Source organism: Eumetopias jubatus, unplaced genomic scaffold (assembly GCF_037043125.1).
Source record: "Eumetopias jubatus isolate StellerSeaLion01/CBP00866 unplaced genomic scaffold, mEumJub1_p1.0 scaffold_10, whole genome shotgun sequence".
NCBI lineage: Eukaryota > Metazoa > Chordata > Mammalia > Carnivora > Otariidae > Eumetopias > Eumetopias jubatus.
In genome coordinates this window covers 63227707-63229745 of record NW_028274816.1, presented here as the reverse complement: position 1 = coordinate 63229745, position 2039 = coordinate 63227707, and the positions used below count along the sequence as shown (strand labels likewise).

The window sequence follows — 2039 nt, the reverse complement described above, 5'->3', positions numbered from 1 at the left end:
CGTGCTTCCTAAGTTCGTGGACTTCATATTCTGATGGGGAGTCAGAACATAAAAGTCAATAGAAATACAAAGTAATAATATGAAATTTGTGTCCACGACGTGCTCTCCGAGTCGAGTCTCCTGTGGAATGTGACTGTTTCTCCCTTTTCAGAAGAAAAGGTCGTAGAACTAAGAAGAGTCCTTATGCTGGGACTAACAGCCTACTCTTCACTCTGGCCTGGAGTGAAGCCCTCACCATGTCTTTTCAGAACAACGCCCTAAGAACCACAGGGGAAGAGGCTCTGAAAACGGTCTTGTTCGTACAGATTGGGGTTGGGTCTTTGCCAGTGTCCTCTTCTCCCGTAAGGTCCCTCCAGTCTGGCACGGACACAAGCAGAGGCTCTTCAGTATGATTCTCACCCACGTGGCTGTAGCCAATCTCTTGGTTCTTCTCTCCACTGAGATTCCATTCCACTCACAGTGGCGGCTTTTGTCTTTAGGCAACCCCTGTCCACTCTTGGGTGTACACTTGTCCATTACATCCACCAAATGGCTTGCAGCACCACCTTGTGCTCCACCGGTGTCCTGAGCACCTTTCAGTATGTCGTTGTCTTCCCCAGGACAGCGGGAGGGATGAACCCCCAAGGTCATTGGTCCTTCCTGATCATCTGCTGGATCTCCAGTGTCTTGATTAATATCTATGTTCCTGTGAAAGTTACTGGTCTACAGGACACATACAACCATACCCAAGGCAAATGGTTTTGCTCATCCTTAGGTCCTAATACAAGTCTTGTCTTCTTGTGGTGCATCTCTGATGCCATGTTTATTGGCCTCATGGTCTGATCCAGTGGTCCCACGGTGCTGCTCCTGCACAGGCACCACCAGAGAGCGCCGTGTATTCACACCCCCAATGGTTACTGCAAATTCCCCCGGAGACCAGAGCTACCCATACCGTCCTGATGCTGGAGACCACATGTGTTGTCTTCTACATGCTGAATTCCGTTTTTGCTTTTTATGTCATTACTTTAATAGGCTCTTATTTATGGTTGATGCATACCTCTTATATTGTAGCTTCATGTTTTCCTACTTTTGGTCTCTACTGCCGATCCTTAGGGATTCTATAGCTCCTAATTTCTGCTTTTGAAATTTTTAAAAAAATTTTGTTAGTCACCATAAAATACATCATTAGTTTTTGAGGTGGTGATCCATGATACACTGTTTTCGTATAACACCTAGTGCTCCATGCAGTACGTGCCCTCCTTAATACCCATCACCAGGCTAACCCATCCCCCTACCCCCTCCCCTCTAGAACTCACAGTTTGTTCCTCAGAATCCATAGTCTCTCATGGTTCATCTCTCCCTCCACTTCCCCCCCAACTTTTCCCTTCCTTCTCCTAATGTCCTCCCTGCTATTCCTGATGTTCCACAAATAAGTGAAACCATATGATAATTGACTTTCTCTGCTTGACTTATTTCACGTAGCATCATCTCCTCCAGTCCCATCCATGTGGATGTAGAAGTTGGGTATTTATCCTTTCTGATGGCTGAGTAATATTCCATTGTATACGTGGACCACATCTTCTTTATCCATTCATCTGTTGAAGGGCATCTCGGCTATTTCCACAGTTTGGCTATTGTAGACATTGCTGCTATGAACATTGGGGTGTATATGGCCCTTCTTTTCACTACATCTGTGTTTTTGGGGTAAATACCCAGGAGTGCAATTGCTAGGTCATAGGGTAGCTCTATTTTTTTTTTAAGATTTTATTTATTTATTTATTTGAGAGAGCAAGAATGAGAGGGAGAGGGAACACATGAGAGGGGGGAGGGTCAGAGGGAGAAGCAGACTCCCCGCTGAGCAGGGAGCCCAATGCAGGACTCGATCCCGGGACTCCGGGATCATGACCTGAGCCAAAGGCAGTCGCTTAACCAACTGAGCCACCCAGTGCCCCAGGTAGCTCTATTTTTAATTTTTTGAGGCACCTCCACACTGTTTTCCAAAGTGGCTGCACCGACTTGCATTCCCACCAACATTGTAAGAGGGTTCCCGTTTCTCCACA

At 46.3% G+C, this 2039-nt stretch overlaps 1 pseudogene; it reads left to right on the top strand.

The window, feature by feature from the left end:
- Positions 1 to 236: 236 nt before the first annotated feature.
- Positions 237 to 1103, top strand: LOC114202163 (vomeronasal type-1 receptor 3-like; annotated as a pseudogene).
- Positions 1104 to 2039: the final 936 nt, after the last annotated feature.